Raw genomic sequence first — 12,832 nt, forward strand, 5'->3', positions numbered from 1 at the left:
TGGTTTTTTCTACAAATGATATAGTTAATATACTTGTAGATTTATGTGAATTTAGTATTTAATATAAAAGATGATGGTTTTTATCAATAACACATTTATCTACTCTCTTTTGTTAAGGTAGGAGTAGAATACGAATGTTTCAAATACAATGGTTGCTTCTAGCAATAATTGGTGGTTTGAGATGTACTGTTACTAGGGATATTATTTTTCCTCTATTGTTTGCCTAACTAAAACATGTTTAATTAAATGTTTAGAAGTGCTCTATTTTAATTCTCTACAATAGTAACATTTATTAAAATAAACTAGTTGATGACACACTAAATTTTAGTGATTTAGAACATGAGTGTCAATGTAAATTTTGTTGAGGATTCGACACATGGTTCTTCATATTTCTCATCCTTCTATTGTATATTGCTCATCAAGGATTTTCACGGTTTATGGTATCATATGTTCCTTTTTTTTACTGTGGACATTGTGCTATTAAGACGAAAATTGAAATTGGAAAGTTAAGCTGAATGAAGATTCCCGCTTGAATTGATGGCAAGTTGCAACTCTGAAGTGGAGATATTGTCAGTTTATTTGTCTAGGAAACTCATTATTTGGTGGCATTTCTAAGATGCAAGAGTATTGATATTGTAGTGTGTGAGGTGAGAAGTTTTCATGTCATGCCTCAAAAGAAGATGGGAAAATTCCCATTTCTTTTCGGTAAATTTGTAAGATAGTTGGGTCTTCATTTTCCCACCTTTCACTAAACATTAATTTTACAATTTCATGGGATCCAATTGGTTCTTTTCTTGCAAGCCAATCAAATGAGAAAAGTGTCATTATTTGATGCATAAGTGACTGGAGTCTATAACACAAAACTGAAGGCCACTAGGGGGAATTAATAAGGCCTTGAATTAGTTACATTTTTTAGTAACACTGCATGTGAAAATAATAATTGTTGTTCCACTAATTCTATTATTTTTTAACACTACAGGTAGGTTCAACATTCTTTAGGTGCCTTGGATGGTCACCTTCTGGGCATTTTATTATGACAACACATGGATTTCAAAATCCCTCACATTTTGCACCAATATTAGAAAGGGGAGATTGATCCACCACTTTTGATTTTTTGGGCCATAATGCTCTTGTTGTTGTTGTAAAGTTCAACAATTTTTTGTTTCACAAACATCGACTCAATGGGTTAGGTTAAGTGGGCCATGAACAAGTTGATACCAATGTGCGTGATAATGGTGCAGTGAAGTTGGTTTCAAAGGATTCATCACCATATAATGTAATAGAAATTTTAAGCTAGGATTGTAACATCACCATGTGGACCACAACCAATCCACGCCTTATTTTTGTTGGGAAACATTTTTTTCTCAGTGTTGTTGATCTCTCCTGGTGAGAAATTTTCTTATCGAGTTGAATATTTTTTATTTCTATGTTGGCGATATATAATTTAGGGCTTTGACATTTTATTATGTATTCTAAGGTGCTCCTTTCTATGAAACATATGGATATTTTCTTTTATGTTGTTCTTTAGATGGAACTATGGCTAGTTTCCATTTTGAGAACAAAGAATTGGGCGACAAGATTTCAGATGTTGAGTTAGATGAATTTAAAAGGAGTTGATATGGGGATGTGAGAGGTTGTCAAAAGAAATTGGCTGAAATTATTTCCTAGTTGTTTCTTGAAGCAATAGCAACAAATCAATCTGGCAACAAAAAGACCATTATAGGTTTCTAGCGTGGTAAATTGTCTAGGTTCCACCATATACAAATTCTGGGAATTCAATTGTGGGACATATATTAGTAAAGAGTTTTGATATTAAGGTATTAGATGTTGGGAAAAATACCAGTGGTTCATTTTTGGGTGGTTTAAATAAAATTTCCTCTCTAAAGGAAACCAATCCTATGAAACAAAGAGAGCATAAGAGACCAGATGATCGTAAGAGGATTATTCTAGAAGCAGTCAAAGTTCCTGTGCAACAAGACATCTGTAATAGAACACATAGGGCCATGCTAGATTTATATTCTCCAAATATTAGTGAAGGAAAGAATGGTCAAGGACTAGCATTAAGGGATGGTACAACTGTGGAAGTGGGGCATAACAACCTCTCCTTAATGGAGCCAAGGACTACCCAAATAAGCATTGTCATTAAGGAACAAAATATCTTGTTTGGATTTTGTTGATCGGGAAAAATGTCCTAATCAACATTTGGGGAAATCCACCCAATCAAGACCTATAACTTAGATCTATATCTATTAAAGTGGTGGTTCCGACTAGTATTATGGGACTAGTTACCCTTTCACACAACAAGTGTATAATACAATAATAAATGAAAGATAAACTATTAACTCTAAGCATTGTATTGCATACAAATTACTCTAATATAGTCTAAAGTATAAGCTTATTAGCTAAATGTACCCAGGCTTCATTGAGTTGACATGATTTTACAATTTTCCAATGTTAATTAGTAATATAGATCAATAAGTAAAACTAGAAGTAATCCCCTTAAATGATAAAAGTAATCTTGATTAAATAGTTAATCAAAATTAGCTTTTAATGACAGCAGACATGTAAAACTCAATGAATCATTCAAAACTAAATATCACTTTCATTAGTATCTTCAATAGTGAAAATTACCAAATTTTATTCAATACACAGGAATGAATAAAATAAACAATTTATTTTGAAAAACAGAGACAAAAGAAATCCAAAATAATAGTACCCAAGAGGAATTTCGCTATGCCTTCTCCATAAATTCTTGATGGTTCCACATTAAAATAAAAGATCTCTTACAGATAGTAGTGCACATATAAATCTATTTTTTTAATTCAAATCAGAACCCATAAGTCATCAAGGATTGGTGTATTTATACATTTTTGAAAGAAGAACAATCCTCCCTTGCTTATCAACTAAAAACTACATAAAAAACATTTCAAACAATAAACCAATATTCAATGGGTATCTTGGCCTAACTTAGAAGTTATCAAATAGGCTTATTTTGAATATGATTCAAAAAAACTTTGAATGAGCCAAAGAGTAGTTTCCAACATAATCCCTGAATGGTCTTTACAATAGTGTTTGCCTTTCTTTAGCACTGTAGTGGATCATTTGTTTGATTAAGATTTAAAATCAAATATCTTCCATATCGACCCTGGGTTTATCCCTGTAATTCAAATAATAGAACTCATCAGGGTTTTATTGGAAATAACCAAAATCATAACCAATCGTAAAGAAAGACTACAACAGATAGCTTGAGAACCTTATAATATTGACTTTGTAGAAATTTATAGAAGCAACCAAACCAAAGTGTGAAAAATGGCGAACGCAGATGGATATCAGAGCTTTTGAGTATCAGGCTTTTAACATGGCACACTCTGAAAAAATTATGATATATGAAAAGTTCTGATGACGAGTGGACACGATATTATATTAAATCATTGTAGTAAATCCCATCATATCTGTAGCCATATTGGAGATCAGAAGATTAGATCTTATTGGAAGTCGTAGGGGAAGGCAAATTGGGATATCAACATGGAGAGGAGGTTATATCACTTATCATAGATTGGAGGGAGGGTGATATCGGAACATCAAATATCTAGCATACTAGAACTTTTAAGAGGTGACACATAACAAAAACCTGATATAAGGGATTCCTCGATATAAGGGAGCAAAGGAAATGATGTAGCAGGTGGGTCCAACAAATATCGAAAATTTTGTTTATCACAAGTTTCTTAATGTGACTCATAATAAAAACTTTGATATGGGTATTTATCTAATAGTTTTTTACTATACGTGTTGTGTGTTATTTGAGTTAATTTCCACTTTATATTCATCGAACTTTGGTTATGAAGGTTTTCAAAAGAATACTCTAATAGCCTAAAGTTCTGTTATTTGTTTATTAAAGAGTCATTGCCACATGTTGTAACATGAGCTTGGTCTTTGGGGCTATTTATTGATTAATCCTAATCATTTAAGATTTAAAAAAAAAAATTATTAACAACAAACTTAGTAAGATCAGGCAAACTAGGCTAAGATGAAACAATTTAATGATTCAAAATCCAAATGAAAATTCAAAAGGGTCCCCATAGTTATTATGATAATAATAAAGTCAAAATGCAGGTGTTGTTTTTTTTACCACAAAAGTGGCGACACACGCGAAGAACCAGTAATCTTTGAAAATAATGATGAAACTCCAAAGAAAATGGAATGAGGTTAAGTGAATCAAAATTCTAAAATTCATATTTTTCAATGAAATATCAGTAAAAGATAGTGGAATTTAATAATTTTGTACATCTCCAGTATTGATGATAAAAGAGAAATCATATTTACAACAATCATTAATTGATAACAACTTTAACAAAAGAGCAAAAACTTTTAATTGAGTTTAGTAAAAAATAATGAAATCTTATTATCACAGGTAGAGCCACTGCTACTAGCAGGTGTCCTTAGCCTCGACAGTGTTACCTTTTAACCCAAGGAGAATTTAGCATCCCATCTATTGCTTGATATTTCAAAGGAAGTATATTTCTATTTTTTTTTTTTAATTATTAAATTACTCTGAAAGCTATTGTCCTGCCTTGGTGACTAGATTTCGACAATGTCATTCACAAGTATTGAATGTAATGAACAAGTCGACTTTTGATGAGACCTCTTGTATTACAACAAGTTGTTGTAAGCCATTATCTTGGCATGGTAACCAGATATGATAATGTCACTATGATCAATGCCCATGATCATGGTAGGATGACTCTATAAGGAGACCCCCTATCTTCCAAATATTACATAAAGTTTATTTGAAATGTTGATGATTTTAAGATAGATGGGGATAAAAATCCTCTCCTTAAGAGATTGGGATGACATAGAAGAGTGATAAAATACTAAACTATTTCGTTTGCCTTTGCTACTTTAGGAGTTGTTTATGGTAAATGTTATTTTAAAAACATATTATCTCTTATGTTATAAATTAGAGATCATCAAAAATGAAAAAGGAAGAAATCATGGAATAAGATCTTCAAATCTGAATCTGAAATATGGCACTTTGATAATTAACTTGATATCTTTCCTTTTACCAAAGAATTCCATTAACAAAAAATAGAAATTTACCAAGTGTCAAACCAAAGAGGTGATAATAAACCAAAAGAAACACAATGATATGTATGAATGAGTATTTACATATTTATTATCAATTTCAAGAATTTCAAGAAAACCATTTTTTCAGACTTAGCCCATTTACAAGAAGGGATTCTCTTCTTCCTTGTAAATCTTGAAGTATAAAGGTAGATGGGCCTAGTTTTTGCACAATTTGAAATGGTCTGAGCCAGAGTTTTTGAAATTTTGAATGTTTATCTTTTTCCTCACGGGCTTTGTTCCATTTCAACACTAAGTCCCCAATATCAAAAGCTTTATGCCAGACTGGGCTTGAATCAAACAATGATTTTACAGTTTTCTAATGTTTGGCATAAATGTTAGCTTATTTTTCTCTTTCTTCCTCTAACTTAATGATTTGCAACAATCGATATTGTAGAGAAGAGCATGGTTAGGCTTCAATTGATTGAACAAGGGCTAATGACGACAAGGCGATAATGGTAGGAAGAACAACTTCCTTGCCATAAACCAAATTGTAAGGAGATGTCCCTAAAGATGTTTTGAAAGTCATCTTATCAGCCCAAACAACAAAAAGAAGAGATTTATGCCAATTCTTTTGTTTATCATCAATGGTTCTTTTAATTATCCTTAAGAGATTTTTATTAGTTGATTCAGCTAACCCGTTACCTTATGGATAATAATTAGATGAATATTTAAGATTAAATCCTCTTTTTAAAGCAAACTCAGTCATCAAATTCTTGAAAAAATATGTAGCATTATCAAACATGAGAGAGTTCGGAATTCCAAACTTGGTTATGATGTATTTTTCAATAAAATCAATTATGACCTCAGAATTGACAACCTTGACAAGAATGGCTTCAACCCATTTCATAAAATAATATGTCGTAGTAATGATATATTTATACTTTTTGGAAGGTTTTGGAATTATCTCACCTATTACATCAAGGCCCCATTGTTCAAATGGTTGATCAATTGTAACAGGTTGTAAAGGCAAAGAAACCTTCTTTTCTCTTCTAGCAGTAGTTTGACAAACTTTGCAGCTTCGAACACAGGTGTAGGCATCTTTAAACAACGTTGGCGAATAGTAGCCAACATGGAAAATATTGTGAGCCTTTTTTTCAACTCCATAATGACTGCCTTCTTTCCCATCATGAAGATCCCGCAAAACCTTTTCAGACTCATCTTTTTCCAAACATCTAAGAAGCATAAAATCATAATTTCTATGAAAAGGAATACCATTCAAAAGATGATAATTATTTGCTTTGAGCCTCAAAGCTCTCTTCTTCTTTGGTGCCAACTTAGCTGGGGCATGACCATAAGTCAAATAATAAATTAAATCTAAATATTGAGAATTTGAGTTAATAAGACATACCTCAGCTGATTGTTCCTCTTTGTCCATGTCTTCTTGAGGTGAAATCGAAGGAGAACTTGTTACCAACTTACAAAATCCTTAGAAGCTTACAATCTTGGCAGGTTTGATTTCCAAATCGTATTCTTGTAATGCGGTCACTGAGTTAGCTCTTTTCTCACCAAGATTCTTTTGCACTAGCAATTGCCTAACAACTGGAAATGGCACAATAACAGTAGTATGTACTTTCAGCAAAAATGGCTGAAAATATTTGATTGCTTTGCGCACAGTATATGCTTGTTTCTCAACCTCAGAGTAATTTAATTCATCTCCTTGTAAATTAGAGCTATAAAATGAAATATGAGGCTCTTCTTTTTCTTCATTTCTTTGGGTTAGAACTGCTGCAAATGAATGAATAGAAGTGAAATTGTATAATACAAATTCTCTATTAAAATCAAGAGAAGAAAGAGAAGGAGCATTGATAATGACCTGTTTAATAGAATCAAATGTTGATTTTTCTATTGAACCCCATTTATAAATTGTTTTCTTTTTAATTAAATTTTGTAATGGTGCAACGATTTGTGAAAACCAAGCACAAAAAATTTTACAAAATTAATCTACCCTAAAAATGACTGCAATGATTTTTTATTGTGGGGTAGAGGAATTTTAGAAATCGCTTTAATTCTTCTGGGATCAATAGAAATTCCATCCTTGGAAACAAAAAATCCTTGTAGTTTACCTTCATTTAAAAAAAAAATGACTTTTTGGAATTTAATGAAATTCCATATCTCCTACATCTTTCAAAAATTAATTTCAAATCATGCGCGTGATTAATTCTTTTCATTGAATAAACAATAATATCATCTAACTAAATCACTATAGATTTATTAATTAATCCTTTAAAGAAAATCTCCATTGCTTGTTGAAATGTAGCTCCAACACTGAATAAACCAAATGGCATCTTCTGGTATGCATAAGTGCCCCACTTGGTCCTAAAAATTGTCTTGATCCTATTTTCAGGATGTACCCAAATTTGATTGTAACCTAAAAATCCATCCAAAAAGGACATCATTTGTGAGCCTGCTATAACTTGTAAACCCTATTCCATAGGAGGCAATGGGAAATTATCATTCTCGAAAGCTTTATTCAAATTATGAAAATCAATGCAAATCCTAATGTCACCATTCTTTTTCCAAACTGGAACTAAATTTGATACCCATTTTGAATGTCGAACAAGAAATATGATTTTAGCTTTGGTTAGTTTATTAAGTTCAGTTTTGATTTGAGACTCTAAATTGGGATGGATTTGTTGAGTTTTTGCTGAACATGTTTAAATTCTAATGACATCAAAATGGTATGTTGAATAATAGATGTATCAAAAATTTTCAGATCATTATAATTCCAAGCAAAAATGTCCTTGTATTTTCTTAATAATTGAATAAAACTAAGTCTCTCATCAAGGGATAATCCAAGGCCTAAATTAACATTCTTTGGTTCTTGATCAATCCCAAGATTAATTATCTCAAACCTTAATGTGCTACTTTGAACTTTAAAATTTGTTGTTCTCTTGAATCTATCTTTTAAATTGTAAATATCTTAAAGTTTTACTACTATTGTGGGCAAATAATTTTCACTGATTTTATCATTAGAAGAAGTGTTAGGATTTTTTTCATGTTCTTCCTCATCAATAACTTGATCAGTGTAAGTTACTTCAGAGGTGAGAAAGTATTATATCTTCATCATTGTTGAACACTCTCTAGCTTGTGATATTGTCGTGAACAAAACAACATAAAATCAACTCAATAAAAAATCTTTTGGGCTAAAATTTTCATGAGGGGTCAACTTGGATGCTACATTTTCCAGCAAATCTGCGCTAGCATTTTGAATTCTAGAAATTGGTATTATATTAAATGTTATAAAATGAGAATTCAATTCCTGAATTAATGGATGATAATGCCTCAGATGACTTGAAACACAATGAATATTATTATGTACATGTTTTATCACAATCTCAGAGTCACCATATACTTTTAGGAATTTCACTCCAAGGCTGATGGCTTTTTGTAATCCATGAACTAATGCTTCGTATTCTACCACATTGTTAGTACATTTGAAATGAAGTCTGCAAACAATCATTATCTTCTCTTTGTTTGGTTTAATCAGAATACAACTAATTCCTGTGCCCTCATTAGATTTGGACCCATCGAAATAAAGTTTCCAAAAACTATCTACATCATTATTTACACTATTTACATATGTATCTACAAAATTTACACACTTTGAGGAATTTGTTTGGGAGTAGTTTTCAATCTGTGAAGAGACAAATTCCTTAGGTAAAGGAGAAGTATCAGCTGAAAAGAAACCAAAGAATGACTCAGCTGTGTAGTTTCCCAAAATATTATTGGTAAATGCAACAGGTTCATTTTCCTCTTCAAGATCAGTGACTATGAGTTTCATGTGTTTTTCATGGTCTATTTTAATCTGATTTGGCTTACCATTGTATGGAAGCCACAGGTGAGACTAGTTAGTGGAGAAGTAACCGTGCAATTTTTCAGACCAATCCCTGCTAAGGATTAAACCATAGAACTCAGGGATATCAACCACTAGAATGTGAATAGTTTGGAAATATTTGGAATCAAAAGACAACCAAATTAACACCCTATTCAATTTACCAATAGCTTTAAATTTTATCCTATCTAGTTGCAAAATCTGGACAACAGAATTTTGAGGTTGTACGTTTAGCTTTAGACAGAGTGATATGGTATTATGTTGGAAGAAGCTCTTGAGTCTACTAGGTAGTTGTGAACGTTTTTTATTGAAATTTTCATAAGTTAATAGAAAAGGGGGTGTATGAGAATTTATTCGATAACCAATCATAATAAAATAGAAAGGATCAAATTTTTTAGGAGTAGAATTAGAAGACTAATTTTTTGCTTTTGAATATCTATTAATGACATCAGTATAAGGAAAAGAAGGAGTTGGGATAGTGTTTAATGCATATAAAAGTAATTTTTGCTATTTTTTAATTTACAAAATTTAAACATAGAAATGTTCGCTTTAGTTTTCTTCATATCTTATACTATGTTGTAATCAATGTTGTCAAAAATTAATAGAGTTTTGGATGTTGAAGATGAACTAGGAGAATTAGAAGAGGATTGATTTTTAGGAATACCTTTATTACCAGAAGAAGTGAATATAGTTTTATGAGATTTTTGTGAATTATCAACAACTTCTTTACTCATTTTTGTAATAGGCATTGCTTCTTCCTTTGTTTCATTATCTGAAGAAAAAGGCAAGAAATCCCATAAGCTATTAGCTTTGTTTACCTTTTCTTTGTCTTCCTCTTCGGCTGACATCGTTATGTCTTCCTCTTCTTCATCAAAATCAATAGTTGAAATTTGTGTAGGAGGTAATGATTGAGCAAGTGGATTTCTTTTCATGGGTCTGTAACCTTTTCTGGAAGAACTCTCTACCACCTGTCTCTTAAAATCAACAATTTCATTTGTCATAGACTTGATGAGTTTTTGTAGACCTTCAACATCGAATGCATCTTTAGAATACTTCTTTTTTGGATCTTCCTTTTCTTTTTTTGCAGCTTTATTTTCATCGGACACTAGTTTCTTTTCCAAAGACAAAATGTGTTTTTCAACAACAATGGCCTCTTTCATGTTGTCGGCTAATGTCATTTTATTGGCCCTATCTACAAACATAGAAATGTTAGTTGATAAAGCACTAATATACCATTCGATTAATACCTCATCGCTGGGTCAAGATGTGTCTGGGATTTTATTTAGCAATTTATTAAATCTAGAATTGAAATCCTTGACCTTTTCATTTGGTGAGATTTTCAAATTAGATAGTTCATTTATCAAAGTTGTAATCATTTTATCATCACCAAACTTTTTAAGAAAATATTCTTCAAAAGTATCCCAATTATTAATCGAACCTGTAGGAAGAGAAAAGTACCATGAGGTCATTGATCCTTCAAAGGTGTATGGGAACAACCTACAAACAATGTCTTCCTGATTGACAACGTTTAAACTGATAATGAGCATGAAATTATTAATGTGTTCTTCAGCCGAAGTGTCACTTTCTGGATTGAACTTCGGCAACCATTTTTCAGGGTGTTTAGGAATCGGATGCAGGGGAGGTGGCATGGCAACTGCCCCAGGATTATTCCATGGTCGATTAGACATTCTTGGATTTCTTGTGGGAGTTGGGATAACTATAGGATTTAATGGAGCTGAAGTAATAATAATAGTAGATGATGAAGCTCCAATCGTAGATGAGTAATTTGATTGAAGGGAAGAAGTAGATGAGATGATTAGAGGATGTTCAGATGATGGTGGTGAAGCATATGTGGGAAATGAAGGTGTGATAGGTAAGGGTGATGAGATAATCTTACTAGCAGAAGAATCTGAATCAGAAGTGAGTTTCTTTCTAGGAAAAGGTAATGGGAATTCAAAAGGTGGAATCCGAAGCTTCTCACTTTGGGAACGAGTTAATACTCCAATAGATCTTAATGAGGAAGTAATACTTCCTTCAGAATATTCAGGTTGATCATTTTTTCTTTCAAAAAGTGAAAAAATACACAATTTTTCAATAAGATTTTCAACCTCAGGAATTTCAATTGGTTTCTCAAGATAAGGAGTATGAACATAATTCTCACTGGTTAATTCCTTTTTAGGGCTAGGAGATCTATTAGATGTTTCAAAAATATCATATCGGGGATTCACATAATAAGATCTGGAAGTTGTAGGTGGTTTGGGCGGGGATTGAATCTTAGAATTATTTGAAGTTTTTGATTTATATTTTCTTTCCATTCCCAGCCTTAGGCCCTCCTTCTGGATGTTGGTCGGGAAAAATGTCTTAATCAACATTTCGGGAAATCTACCCAATCAAGACCTGTAACTTAAATCTATATCTATTGAAGTGGTGGTTCCGACTAGTATTATGGGACTAGTTACCCTTTCACACAACAAGTGTATAATACAGGAATAAATGAAAGATAAACTATTAAATCTAATCTATGTATTGCATACAAATTAATTTAATATAATATAAATAATAAGATTATTAACTAAATTTACTTGAGCTTTATTGAGTTGACATGATTTTAGAATTTTCCAATGTTACTTAGTAATATAGATCAATAATTAAAAATGTAACTAATCCCCTTAAATGATAAAAGTAACTTTGAATAGATAGTTAAACAAAATTATCTTTTAATGACAATAGACATGTAAAACTCAATGAATCATTCAAAATTGAATATCGCTTTCATTAGTATCTTCAATAGTGAAAAATACCAAATTTGATTCAATACACAAGAATGAATAAAATAAACAATTTCTTTTGAAAAATAGAGAGAACATAAATCCAGAATAATAGTACCCAAGAGGAATTTTGCTATGCCTTCTCTAGAAATGCTAGATGGCTCCACATTAAAATAAAAGATTGCTTACAGGCAGTAGTGCACATATAAATGTCTTTTTTTAATTCAAATTAGAACCCTTAACTCATCGAGGACTAGGGTATTTATACATTTATGAAAGAATAACAATCATTCCCTGTTTATCAACTAAAAACTACATAAAAAACAATTTAAACAATAAACCAATCTTCAATGGATAACCTGGCCTAACTTAGAAGATCTTGAAAGCTTAATCTGAATTCGATTCAAACAAAATTTGAATGAGCTAAAGGGTAGTTTCCAATATAATCCTTGAATGGCCTTTACAATAGTCTTTGCCTTTCTTTAGCACTATAGTGGATCATCTATTCGATTGAGATCAGAAATCAAAGATCTTCCATAATTAACCCTGGGTTTATCCTTGTAATTCAAATAACAGAACTCATCAATGTTTTATTGGAAATAACCCAAATCATAACCAATCATAAAGAAAAACCATAATATATAGCCTGAGAACCTTATAATAGTGACTTTCTAGAACTTTATAGCAACGACCAAACCAAAGTGTGACAAATGGCGGACGCGGATGGATATCAGAGGTTTTGAGTATCTGAGTTTTAACATGGCACACTCTGCAAAACTTACGATATATGGAAAGTTCTGATGAGGAGTGAACATGATATTATATTAAATCATTGTGATAAAGCCCATCAGATCCACAACCATATCGGAGATCAAAATATTAGGTCTTATCAGAAGTCGAATGGGGAGGCGCATTGAGATATCGACATGGAGATAATATCAGAGGTCGGTGTGGGAGGTTATATCGCTTATTAGAGATCGAAGGGAGTATGATATAGGAATGTCAGATATTTGACATACCAAAGATTTTAAGAGGTGACACATAAAAAAACCTGATATAAGGGATTCTCCGATATAAGGGAGTGAAGGAAATGATGTGGCAGGTGGGT

At 31.9% G+C, this 12,832-nt stretch overlaps 1 pseudogene; it reads left to right on the forward strand.

Annotated features, from left to right (window-relative positions):
- The first annotated feature begins 339 nt into the window (after positions 1-339).
- On the forward strand, positions 340-2,177 carry LOC149248178 (protein HIRA-like; annotated as a pseudogene).
- Positions 2,178-12,832: the final 10,655 nt, after the last annotated feature.

This window comes from Pinus tabuliformis, chromosome 7, assembly GCF_031772625.1.
Source record: "Pinus tabuliformis cultivar Carrire ecotype Pingquan chromosome 7, CPIR1, whole genome shotgun sequence".
In the NCBI taxonomy this organism is placed as follows: domain Eukaryota; kingdom Viridiplantae; phylum Streptophyta; class Pinopsida; order Pinales; family Pinaceae; genus Pinus; species Pinus tabuliformis.